The 12,810-nt window shown below is 39.3% G+C and overlaps 1 long non-coding RNA gene and 1 pseudogene across 2 annotated transcripts; both read left to right on the top strand.

Moving 5' to 3' along the window:
- The first annotated feature begins 5,900 nt into the window (after positions 1-5,900).
- Positions 5,901-6,711, top strand: LOC307076327. The gene is made up of 3 exons (XR_013811895.1): positions 5,901-6,003; positions 6,096-6,212; positions 6,436-6,711. It is a non-coding gene; the product is annotated as an uncharacterized lncRNA (long non-coding RNA).
- Positions 6,712-9,812: 3,101 nt separating this feature from the next.
- On the top strand, positions 9,813-12,566 carry LOC307076102 (annotated as a pseudogene). The gene is made up of 7 exons: positions 9,813-9,984; positions 10,296-10,456; positions 10,827-10,910; positions 11,163-11,234; positions 11,617-11,836; positions 12,029-12,212; positions 12,448-12,566. The product of its transcript is annotated as an uncharacterized misc_RNA (transcript).
- The last annotated feature ends 244 nt before the right edge of the window (positions 12,567-12,810 follow it).

Here is a 12,810-nt window from a genome sequence, read left to right as displayed (position 1 = left end):
TGTAAAAAAAAAAAATAAAAAAAAATAAAAAATAAAAAAGGTGTAAGAAAGGTACACATCTTTGGAACAAACAAAATAGCTTGATAAAAACCAAAAACGTTTTTATGACTTCTTTTCAGTCACTTGCTTGGCATAGTTTATATTGTTGCATTTCTTTCTTATGATGCGTCTCACATCTTGAATGGTGGTGTCAGGGAACTTCGCCTGGACATGGACTGTGATTGAAAAAACAGACATAGAAAACAACATTACTTCAGTGTTATTTTTTATGCACTATCCACATTAACACGCATGTTATTGGAATCCCCAATAATGCACTCACCAAGTATAGCATCGAGCTTTGTGTTATCCAGTTGTGGCTTTGATTCCACTTCTTTGTGAGCCCCTGACTGCCTCCCGGTCAAACTTGAATTGGACAGCGTTTCTCTACCATAGATGAGCACCGCAAGATCCCCAATGTACAATGCTGAATTTGTAGTCCGCAGAGACTTCAGCTTTCGTCTTGGTACTTTGACGTCATGGCCTGGCACAAGAAGCACCTGCAAAACATTTGAATGTTACTTACCAAATAATTATTAAACAAATACGGTGTTCTTTGGGAATCTACTGTATCTATTCATCTTTGCAGTGAATATGCATAGTCATAGTCTATAAACTAACTAATCCATCATTAATGGCATAAATCCACCACAAAGTTGATGAATATGGTTTCTTTCTAGCTTATGTGTACAATCAAAAGATGTAGAGGTATTTACCATTTCATTAGGGTCAGACACTTGAGGAGAGCCGGGTGGAGAAAATGGTGGGTCTCCAGATGGGGATGTTGACCAGGTGGATGCAGGAGTTGAGCTCTGTACTGTGATTTTTTCAATAACTTATTTTAGCTGTGTCACCACTGCTGGGAGCTCTTTAAAGGGAATGAAAACAAGAGGGGGAACAAGGGAACAAACGTTTTTGTGTCATTACTGTGTTTTGAGACAATTTTAAAACATTACATAGTAATTTGTGTTATGAAAAGCATGGCTGGAGGTAGAGCTGATTAAGGAGGAGCAGGAGGTATGAGGAGCTGAATCAGCCATAACCTATAAAAAGAAGATTGTCGCCAGGTATGGGCCTTTTTCCACACTTGGCAGCAGATCCCAGCTCTCCCTGGCAGCCGTTGTTTGTCTGTGTGATTTGTGAGTCTCTTTGTTTTCATTATTCAGATGTCAGTGCTTCAATATTGGAGTATCCGTGTTAAATTACGTTGGTTCAAGGCTGCACAGTATATTTATTGAATTATCAGTTAAATGGTCATTTCTTTGTATTTGGGAAGATTTTTCAGTAATTATATCTATCTGTTTCTATTTAGATAAAACCAGCTTTGATTGTTGTCAGTTTGTCTGACTTCAGAAATCAGTATAGGCACACCACCAAAGTCTTTAAAAGGTGGTGTGCAGAAAATACCTCTCATCGCATCTAGTATTTCTTCCACATGGCCTTCTTTCAGGCTCTTGATTTCTCTCTGAAGCCATTTCATTTTCTGCACCGCCACACTCCAGTTTCTGGGCATCTCCTCCTCATCTGATGACTCCTCATTTGAGTTAGTTAACAACACCAAAACACAGGAAATAAAAAAAAAATCAGCCTATAATAACTGCATCAACTCAAATTATCACAATTAAAATATAGTCAAATATCTTACCTCTGAAGATGCTTTGTCTGCAAGTTGCTTCTTCAGCTCTTCGATCATGAGGTTTGCAGACTCTTTTTCTGCTGAACATGTTTCTCTTTTTTTCTTCTGTCAAAATAATAATTATATTATTAAAAACTAGTCACACCCAGGAAAAGGAGGGAGTCACTCAAGCTGCTGGGACTTTGCTGGAGCTCTCATTGGAACAGCATGGGAACAGCATGGCAGCAGCATGGCAGGGGATTTTCTATGTGGCTCCCACTGTATCCAGGCAACTACCTTTTTTGGTGGAACTTCTTGATCCTCCTCTTCCACAGCTTTCCACTTGTTGTTCGGCTTACTCTTCCTCTTGGGTGATTCTTGCCAGATGTCTTCACCCTTTATGAATCCCTGTCTCTTCTTACACAGATCACTGTAGTTGGCTGTGTGGGAAACGTGATCAAATTAAAAGCATGACTACGTGGGATCTCTTTAGATATGTGTGTGTGTGGCAGACAAACAGTGCATGTCCCCAAATTCAGGCAGGTTTCCAGGATGCCAAGTAGCCTACTTAGGCCCCGTTCACACGAAGCCGAAACGGGCGAAACCGTTACGGTTTCGATCTATCCGGTTTCAAAGTATCTCCGTAAAGACGAAGCCAAGCGAAACCGGGTAGATCTGTAGAAACGCTGTAGTACACATTCCAGGCCCATAAGGGGCGCCTCTTCTGGTACAGAAATCCAGAAGAAATGAAATAAGAAGAAGAGGCGAGCATGCGCATAAAGGCTGCCCTTATGCGCATGCTCGCATGTGATTTCTGAGACTCCGCGGGCTTAAGAGCCATTGGCTAGAAGGTCGAGGGGTGGGGCGATGACGTCATGGTTTGCGGTTTCAGTCGGTTTCAGGCGTACCCACGAATCAAAAACGAAACCGGGTAGATTTGAAACCACCTCCGAGGGTGGTTTCAGAAGTTTGCGGTTTCGGTCAGCGGATTCGCCGGCTTCGTGTGGATGGAAGGCCGAACCGTACAAGACCTTTGCGGTTTCGCCATGAAATCGGCTTCGTGTGAACGGGGCCTTATTTCAATGTAGTTGCTGATAAGAGGTGTCAAAAAGGAAAAAAATAAATAAATAAATGAAAATAAATCGATCACGAACTTCATGATCAATTACCATGACAACGAACAAAGCTTCGATTTTTTTTGGGTCATCCCTAGTGTGTGTGCGTGTGTGTATACAAAAGCCTATTAAAACCTGGGAAAACCTGGAGAGAAACTACCACAGGCTACCACCAGTTTAAGATTGCTACATTTTTTTAATAGACTTAACAAACATCAGATTTAGTCACAACGGTTTTGGCAGCCCACATTTGGGGCCTACACCGGTGGCTAACGCTACCAGTTAGCCGCTCACACTACCACTTAGCCGCTCACACTACGACTAAGCCGCTAACACTACCACTTAGCCGCTCGCTAGAATGCTACTAAAACCGACTTCTGTCGTGGTGTGACACAATCGATCATGGGGAAATAAAGTGGTGGATAGCAAAAAAGCAATAAAATTCAACAACTTACCACCAAACATCAAAACCTTGGCTGGGAAAAAGGCTGGACCGTCTGACTTTTTTCTGCCAGTGTCCCACTTTACCTTCATCCATCCGTCATCTTCTAGATTAGGGCACTGGGTGATTAATTTTGGACATCGTTGCTGGTCTTCAATACTCATCCATGAAGTCTTCCCAACTTCCACACTCTTGTCCTTGAAATAATAAATGGCAAATTCCATTGTGGTACGCGGAAAATTCCTTTTCCCTCTCCTTTCTTTCCCTGTTGAGAACAGGACGGACGGTTTGGGTTTGTTTTTTTTAAAGAAAAATTAAAAAAGACCGTTAACCACGTAAATGGGCGCCAATTTTAAATTGGGCTCCTCCCATTGGCAGTCAGGTAGGAAGGCGGGAACATGGGCGGGAAGTGCACTGCTGCTGCGCCTGCGCGACCACACAGTCAATCAACACTCAGCGAGAGCGGGAAGAGGCTCTCGCTGAGTTAGCTCATTAGAGCTAACATGGCGAAACGTCGTGGACCGTATAAAAGATATTTGGAGGATTACACTGCAGAGATCCCAAGGACTACGAAACACAGATGGAGAGTAAAAGTAAGTAACAGATAATGATTTTCAGGTAGAGTCTGGAGTTTTGTTCGTTGTTGTTTGTACATTCAAACTAGGCCCCTCCTCTGAGGTAGTAGTAGTCAGAGGGGAACCTTCAGGGCCTTCAGAGAAGGCCTTACAAATTCTAAACCAAAAAATATGAATATTAAATAATATGTGTGTATATATATATTTTTAAACGATTTAATTTAATTTAATACAATACATTTAATACATTTTCTGTCATCTATGTTCTAAAGTTAAGTTTATTGTCAAGTTCACATCGGCAATGAAAGGGTTACTGTCCTGAAACGTGTTATCCAATCAGAATCGTCCGTCTCTATTGTAGCCCGGTTAGCTAGCTTATTGATTGGTTAGGACTTCACGAATCTCGGCGAAGGCCAAGCTATGGGCAAAGGAAAGCAAATACAGTGAAGCACTGGAGGGTCACCAACGGGAGCAGTATGTTGTAAAAGTTACTGTTGTGTGAGCTGTGAAGAAATCCTGGTCGCATTGCACGCGGAACCGAAGCGCAGCGCCCAGGCGCACATGTTAACCGGTCTGCCTGGTCACACAGCTCGCGCTGTGGAGCGCAGTGCGCGCGCCTGCAGGCTTCAGTTCGGTTCATTTCTATTTTTCACGCGAGCCGCAAGCGCTGTAGCCGAAGTTAGCACCGAGCTAGTTCACCACAAAAAACATTACTTGTTACCACCGAGGCTTTAGCTGTCGGTGGCTCCAGCGCTTCAGTCCTAACCCATGGATTAAATTACGTGAGTAATAACTGACATTTATATTTGAACCCCCCACACTTCCAGGACAGTGGAGAACTACAGGATAACACAGACGATCTCATGAGTCAGCCCAGTGCTTCCCACAGAGAAGGTAGAGATGATGTCAACAGCAGAAGCTCCTCCACACCTAGGCTTTTAGATACTGCCCTTCAACAGGTAATACGCAATGACACAGTTCTAGTACAAGTGGAATTGTTTTTATTACAAGCATCAAATCTTGAAATATGCCAGGACATCTTATGTAACATGTTGCCAGGATACCCCCCCCCCTTTTTTATCCAGTTCTGCTTGATTCAATTTTAAGAATCTTCCCTAAACTGTGCTGTCAGCTCCCCAAGTAGACATAATCATTAGCACATGTCATATGCCACGTCACTGATTTATTTTTCTCCCAGACTACAGGTAGTTGAGGTCTAAATAACTTTTAAGTTGTCTAAAAATGAAAGTGTACACCTTCTCTGTTTATGATTTGGTGATTGGAGTTGACATAAAGGGAGTTAATTCTTTCAATTGTTTATTGTCTTTCTCTTGTTAATCTGTAGACTTCCAGTCATGATGACGACATCAGCACAGATGGTCACATGAGTAGCACTTCAACCAGTGGAGAGAAAGAAATCAACAATTCCAGCTGTGAAGATGAACTCAGTAATGACAACTCCTCCACAACCAGCCTGCTGGATATGGACATTCAAGAGGTACACTTGTAAAATTGTTTTGGGGTTGGGGGAATACACTAGGCCAACTTTGTTAACATAAGCCCCTTTTAGACAGCCTGTTCAGCACAGGTTTTATGCGCCTCTGATGCGCCTCGCTGGTCTGTTTAAACAGCACTGGCGTGGGCTTGGGGGTCTGAGTTTCACCGCCACTGACCTGACTTTGGACATAATAGCAAACATTTATGGAAAAAAAAACTTTTATTAAAGTTGAAAACCATGTATGACCTATGCTGGGTCACATTAGAACTTAAAGTCAGATGATGTTTTTACTGTTCTCAAATGTAAAAATGGGTCACATTGGGCCCTCAGCATTTTTTAAAGGTTAAATAACCTGTTACTTAAACATTTTTCGTTGTGCTGTGATCTTAAAGTAAACTATACTAGTGTAGAGCCCCGTATAAGCAAATGTGCAGCTTAAATTTTCCCTTTAATTTAGGTTCTTAGGAAAACTGCAGCTTATCAGTTGATCGTTAATCAATAAGGTCTATCAACTAACGATTAATGAATTAATTGATAATTTCAATCATGGATGTATTAACTACATTTTTCATTCTCTTGCCTTTCTTCACATGTAGAATGATAATTCAGATAACCAAATCAATACAGAAGAACACTGGAGTAACACTTCCAACAGTGAAGATGATGAACTCAACACTAGGAACCCTACCACAAGCCAATTGGATGTGGACATTTCAGAGGTAAATGCACCATTCTATGTGGTAGTTTGTATGCATTTAATGTCTACTCTTTTAATTACTTCAAATAATGTTTTTCCCTTGTCAACCCGTAGAATGAAGAAGTCCTGTCACATTCTGAAGAGGACTTGATTGATGCCGCCAGTAATGAAGGTGAAAACCATGCTGATGATGAAGATGTGACTAGAGAAAAGACACCTGATTTTCCAGTGGTATGCAGACATTGGTTCGATAACACATTGCTAGTAGTTGATGTCAGCTCATTACATCAAATTAGAACATTTGGAGATAATATTATATTTTATAATTGTATAATATATAATTTTGTTTTTAATGGTAAAAATACTTTATGCTAGACTGATATTACTGCTCAAGTTTGCTGCTACTCATTCTCATATATACATGCTTTTTCTATCTCTTTTCATAAATCTACAGGGCAGTGAAGACCAAGCAGACAAGCCCCTGTATCCCGGTGCACCTGTTTCAAAGGAAGAAAGTTTATTGATGCTGATGTCGTATGTGCTGCGGAACAATTTAACAGGCAAAGCACTTACTCATTTACTGGAACTCTTCAACCTGATGTTTCCAGGTCTGATTCCACCCTCACATTACCTTTTCAACAAAGAATTTGGAAGTTCATCACAGCCTGAAGTTCACTTTTATTGTGAAAAATGTTTAGCATACTTTGGCATTAGTGCAGACTGTCCCTCTCATTGTACCCTTTGCAACAAAGTATTTGATGCCAACACAAGTTTAAAAAAGGGCTTCTACTTTCTTGTAATTCCCCTTCATGCACAGATTAAACAACTTCTGCAGGAACATGATGTTAATCTTACTGAAAAAAGTAGATCCTTTGATGTTTTAACCGACATACAGTCTGGTGGAGAGTATCAAAAATTGTGTGACAGTGGAGTTCTTGGAAAAGATGATTTGACTCTGATTTGGAATTGTGATGGTGCACCAGTGTTCAAAAGCTCTAAATGCAGCATTTGGCCGATCAGTGCCAGATAATTGAACTGGAACCAGAAATGAGAAAAAGGCACTTTTTGATGTCAGCATTATGGTTTGGGCCAACTAAACCATCCATGTTAACATTGCTGACACCATTTGTGAAAGAAGCTTCATTATTAGAGACTGAAGGTATTGACTGGCAAGACAGACAAGGACACAGTCATCTTTCTAAAGTATTTGTGCTGATTTGTAGCTCTGATTCTGTGGCTCGTCCATTGCTTCGCAACACTAAACAGTTCAATGGTTTTTACGGCTGTGATTTTTGCTTGCACAGAGGTGGTAAATCGTATCCATACGAACAACCTGAACCCCCACGTAGAAATGAGAGGGACCATTTCAGTCATGCAATGTCAGGTACAACTGATGAGCCAGTGTTTGGAGTCAAAGGGCCATCTCCTTTAATGCAGCTTCAACACTTCCAAATGATAAATGGCTTTGTACCTGAATATCAACACAATGTGTGCCTTGGAGTCACTCGGCAGCTCTCAACACTATGGTTTGATACAACAAACAGTGATTCCCCCTGGTACATAGGTAAAGAAATGGCTGAAGTTGATAGGCGACTTGTAAAAATCAAACCACCTGTGGAGATTACTAGGACACCAAGATCACTGACTGAAAGGAAGTTCTGGAAAGCTTCAGAGTGCCGAGCATTCCTCCTTTTCTATTCACTACCTGTATTGAAAGGCATACTCCCTGCAAGATTTTGGAACCATTTGTTCCTACTGGTGTTTGGCATATATACTTTATTGCAGGATACCATAAAGACCAAAAGCATCCAGATGGCAGAGCTTGCTTTAAAAAAAATTGTCGTTGAGTTCCAAAGACTGTATGGGAAAAACAACATGACCTTTAATATACACTTGCTAACACACACTGCTCAAAGTGTCAATCACTGGGGGCCATTATGGGCTGTATCAACTTTTTCATTTGAATCCAATATGGGCACTCTCAAGAAGTATTTTCATGGAACACAGTGTGTCCCCTCACAAATAGTTAGAACATTTCTGTTGTGGAGAGAATTGCCACAAAGGGCCAAGAACACTATCCACCCAGAACATGAAAAAGTACAATCTTTTGTTGAAGAACTTTACTTTAATAAAAGAAAAACTAAAAATTGTGAAATACTAAATGAAAGTGTCAGAGGTTTTGGTCATCCCCCGATGCAAGAAAGTATTAAAATGTTATATAGGCTTGCCCTTGCAAAGTTGTGTGGAAATCTAAGCAACTGCTTCTGGTCTTACAACCGTTTTTTGGTTGATGGAGTTCTGTATCACAGTCAAAACTATGACAGACTAAAGAAGAGATACAACAGTGCTGTATGCTTGAAAGATGGTACATTTTGTTTAGTTACTGACTTGGTTGTTTTTAAACAGGTGTGTTCACATCAAATTTCTGCATTCTGTTCGTGTGCTAAACTATGTTGTGTTTTAGTCGAGGTACTTTCTAAATCACACAGGCCTGTATGTAAAGATTCACAGATCAATGTACAAAGTACTTTCATGTATCAGGTTAAAAAGACTGAAACTGTTAATGCTGTCTGGCCTAACATGATTAAAACAAAATGTGTTCTTGTTGAAACAGATGATGCTGTGTACATAACACCATTGCCAAACCCTTATGAAAGGGACTAGAACTTGATCAATAAAGTCAAGTCAAATGTTTCTCTGTTTTTGTGTATGTTTTTAAGGTACCGTACATAAAGATGATGCAATTGAGCACACATACTATTGACTGTAAACTTTTAAGCTCTAACTCACGATCTTGAACAGTTTTATAGGGGTAATACCTTTAGTGAAAAACATTTTTATTCTGCTAAATTAAAGGTAAGCACAAGTCAATGACTTGACCTTATTCTGTACTTGGATCAAGATATACTAAGTATTAGTACTTTGTGGCAGAAAGAAGTAAGAAATATACTAAAGTACAAGTATAAGCTTTAGTATTTAAGTATAAGTCTATTAATGTACTAAGTCTTAGACTATTCTTTATACTTTTAAGTATAAGCCAAGTATACTTCACTATACTTTTCTTAAGTATATAAAATAAAGTATGTAAAAAGTAAACTTCAAGTATACTGCTGCAGTTTTAGTATAAAATAAGTATACTTGTAGTACACTTTAATAAACTACTTTTTGCTAAGGGAATTGTTACATCTCTACCAGAAATAAGTAATGTTACTCGACCAAAAAAAGTGTTCATTGCACAGTCTGGAGTGTTCTGTCGGAGTCCAGTGATCCCTTTTAATGGCAGCTAACCACTTATGTCTCCTTTCTGTGTTTTTGGGAATGTTATAAAACGTATGTCCCGTTTTCTTTGACTTACTGTTATCACAGCCCACGGCACAGCAGATAGAATGCATTTGTACCGTTTACTTTCGGTCACTGGGCGGTCCTAAAGATGGCACCGGCTTTACGCTGTGACGTCACATGATACCCGTGTATATCAGAAAACCTTGGTTAATTTCTTAACCCCAAGTTCTGGATCGCACTCCAGTTTCCGGTCGCAGGTGTGCGCATGTGCGATGAAATTTGGTACAATGCGGAATATTGAATATCAAATGCTTATTTTTCGCGCTTGGACCATTACTCACAGAGCTATTGAGTGTAGTCAGTTTGCAAATTGCATATTCATTTTTGCATGATCCTGTTAGACCGCTAATTATCACGTGAGTCCGAGTTTTAGGACCTACCGCTTATCCGGAGTGGAGCTTTTTAAATATTGTGGCGACCTTTCGCAGCGGAGCACTAACGGTCGCGGTTCGAAGTAGTCTGACTTGAAGAACTATCAATATTAACACGATGGTAATGTTAGCTGTTTTTGCCTTTGATGATTTTTCTGTCGACATTGGTGAGCTCTCCTGGATTGAGGGAGAATTTGACGAGCAGAATGAAGCACAAGAATATGTCGTGCGATGGAGGGAACGAAATGGAAAAGTTAAACTTTGTTCGGCCAAAATAATGGCAACCGGAGGTAAGACTGACAATTACATAAAATCATGTTCTATTTGGACCTATAGTAACTTATAACAGTACCGTATATAGGCATCCTTAATTATGTCAGTTAGATGTAGGCCTATCTATTAATTTACTGCAGTGTGCTCGTGCAGTAATTTCCGTAAATAATTTACACCTATGCATGCATATATATATATGCATCTACTAGGCCTATCGCCTAGATCTAGTTCTCATGCAGCTAAGCTTGTTGCAACTTTATTAAATGGAAGTTAATTATGACTTATATGCATTATCTGATGTTCTTTCTATTTAATCCCGATTTAATAGAGGATAGGAGAGAACTGGTCGAAGTGAGGAAGAAAGCGGAGTTAGGCCTTCTGGATGTGGTAGTCACACCTACATCTAAATGTGGAAAAGGCCAAAGGCGAAAAATTCCAAATTCAAAGAACGTGCCATCTGAGGATGGAAATGATGAGCATGTGGCCGAGGTAATGAGGTATCCATGGAATCTTCTTATGCAGATTTGAATTAACATTTTTAAATATGTATTGTAGTTCATTCTGCATTTAATATACAATTTAGTATGTTGATTTAATATTCCAAACATTATTAAAAGTATATAGCTTTAATAATTGTCGACCAAATTTTTTTTTTAAACTAATCTGAACAAAATGGTCAAATAGCCTCATAGTTATCTTATATCTTATTATTACTTCTGATTAAAGCTTATTTATCTATCCTTTTTATCAGTGTTTTGGTATCCTTTATCTTAATAACAATCTTATAAGAAGCTATTTAAATGCTGGTGCATATGCAATAATGGCTATTATATATGTTAATTACTTTTTTTTATTGCAGCCGAAGACCAAGTCAAAACGCAAGCAGGCATCAACTGCACAAAGTGCCAGCAAAAGTATTTTGCAGAAGTACAAAAATGCACAAGTGAGATTTCTCATTATGTTAGGCTGAGCTATTCTGAGGGAATATGGTGAACATTTGGAATTAACATACAAGTGGTCCTATGTATAAATACATGAATAACTGTTTATTGTAGATCATTTATTCTCAGAGGCATATACATATATATCAATATTTCTTGAGATATGGTTCATGAAAACCTGTTTTATTTATTGCAAACATTTTCAATCACTTAGTTTTAACTGGGCTTTTGCAAATGAAATTCATGTCTTTCAGTTGGATATTGACAACTGCCATAACTGCAACTGAGACCCCATCTGGCTCAACTGAGACTCCTTGTGGCAAAAGGTAAATGGAAATTAAGACCTGCTAATTAAAGGTTACTTGATGCCATGCACCTACTGAAATATCTATTATTTAATGTAGGGTGACTCCTTGAATGCTACAAACATAATAAATGCATTACCATAATAATTTAAGTAATTTTGTCTCAGAAAAGGAACTAATTATTGTGGTCTAATCTGGTTCATACCATAGCACATATATCAGTAGTATGGGTTTCCTTTCATATGGTGCTGGATACATCCAGTTTTTATCATGATTGTCAAGTGCATGGAATTTGATTGAATGGTTATTTGACCAACCAGACATGGATATTAGCAAGGGTAACAGATTTATTGTATATCATCACGAAATAAGTAAATAATGCAACATTAATTTACGTATGCAGATGTGCTGAAGCAGTACGACAAATGCAGGCAATGGTGAATGAAATGAGAGGCATCAGACAAGAGATTCTGGGCATAAGAGCAGAGATGCTGGTGAGATCGGCAGCGCCCTCAGTGGAGCAGGCACGAAGGTGTCAACCGCCTATTGCGGCCAATACGGCCAAACCATCAACACCATTGGATGTAACCAATGAAGATGAATCTGCCTCAAATGATTCTGTGGTACGTATTTAACTTTTTTTCTTGTGTGGCTATGTTTATGAATAATAATACTCATCTTCTAGCTGCAGGACTTGTATTGTATACATACACTTATATATAAGTGTATCTACTATGTGTTGACATAATCTTGTCGTTGTTCCATAAATGGTCATATGTTGGGAAGGAAACCAAATCATGGAGACTTTTTTTCAGATCATCTCTCAATCTGTGAAATCGAGATCTTCACGGACCTCGGCACCAAAATTTGTGAATGACCTCATGCACGGGATTTACTCAACGGAATATATGGCGACACACAGCGTGTCGGGGTTATCCTCAACGAAGGCAGCACACGTCAAGGCGGCACTGCCTCGTGAGCATGTCATGGAAATTATTGGTAATTAGCAATTGCCTTTCTTACCTATTTTTGCTAACCTTATGACATATTTTATCTGTAGTAACATTGATATCCCAAACATGCTATTTGTGTTGGTGGTACTCTCGCATGTGATCTGTGACTAGTATATATAAATACATGAACCACCAAAATGGTTGCTTTAATTAATCCTTGCATTCAGTTGTCAATGTCTACAAGTGGCAGTGTTACTGAATCTTTGTTTTTTTATGCACAGCTGAAGCACGCAAGGTCTTCCCCGAGGCAGCGGAAGCTGACATCAGGCGCTTCATGAGGGAAAAATTGTCGAATGCAGCCAAAATTCTGCGGCGTAAAGAGAAGTCTGACCGGACTTAATGCTATATATGGAGATTTTAATCAGAATGTTAGCGAAAAGTTCGATCTGTAAGTACTACATTTATATATCAACAGCTAAGCCAGTGAGTTCAAACAGGACACAACATGTACATCTGTGATAGTCTTGATACTGCAACTGTACTTGATAGAATATCATGTTTATGTTAATGCACCAGTTCATGTGTGGTTTGTTTTTTGTTTTAAATATTGCGCGGTTGTGAATATATTTGGTCATATAGGGAGG

This window comes from Pollachius pollachius (assembly GCF_949987615.1).
Source record: "Pollachius pollachius genome assembly, chromosome: 5".
In the NCBI taxonomy this organism is placed as follows: Eukaryota; Metazoa; Chordata; class Actinopteri; order Gadiformes; family Gadidae; genus Pollachius; species Pollachius pollachius.
This window is presented reverse-complemented; position numbering and strand designations above follow the sequence as displayed.